The following is a 611-nucleotide window of genomic DNA, read 5'->3' on the forward strand; positions in this document are numbered from 1 at the left end:
CAGGCTGGCGTCAATATTGCACTAACGCAGTATCCCAGGCTATTCGCTCTTCTTTCCCCCCCCCATCCCAAGCCTCCGGCCGCCTTCTCAACTCCTCATTTCCTGGGCTCTCCTATTCCCACCCACCCCCCTTAGACTAGTAGGGCTAGCTTATTCTAGCGTAATTAATTGACTGATTAATTAACCCGGCACTTCTTCCCAAGAGCAGCTTCTTATCCCCGCCCCCCCTCTACTTCATAAAGGCTCCCACGGGAACTAAGAGGGGCCCGAAATCGACGGGTTCATCGGGTGGTCCCTTCTTCCGGCTTCCTCCGCCCCACACCAATCTTCATCCGGGTGGGGGGAATTCTAGTGCCCGGCCCCCCCGTAGCCCGTAAAGGCGAAGGGGGGGGGGACCGTACTACAAGGGTAGTGGGGGGCAGAGGGAATCTCGTTTGGGTGGTCGTGCCTCCGATGAACTCTGCTACTATATGGTGCTAAAATGGGTGCTGGCTCTCAAACTATAAGGTATGTCGCGGCCCAGACCTGTACTCGGAACCGAAGTTCACACTTCCAGGCCCTTTACTTAGCTGCGCAAGGTCTTATCTATAGACGTACATTGATCATAAAGC

The sequence above is a fragment of the Cryptomeria japonica genome, unplaced genomic scaffold (assembly GCF_030272615.1).
Source record: "Cryptomeria japonica unplaced genomic scaffold, Sugi_1.0 HiC_scaffold_697, whole genome shotgun sequence".
NCBI classification, from domain to species: Eukaryota; Viridiplantae; Streptophyta; class Pinopsida; order Cupressales; family Cupressaceae; genus Cryptomeria; species Cryptomeria japonica.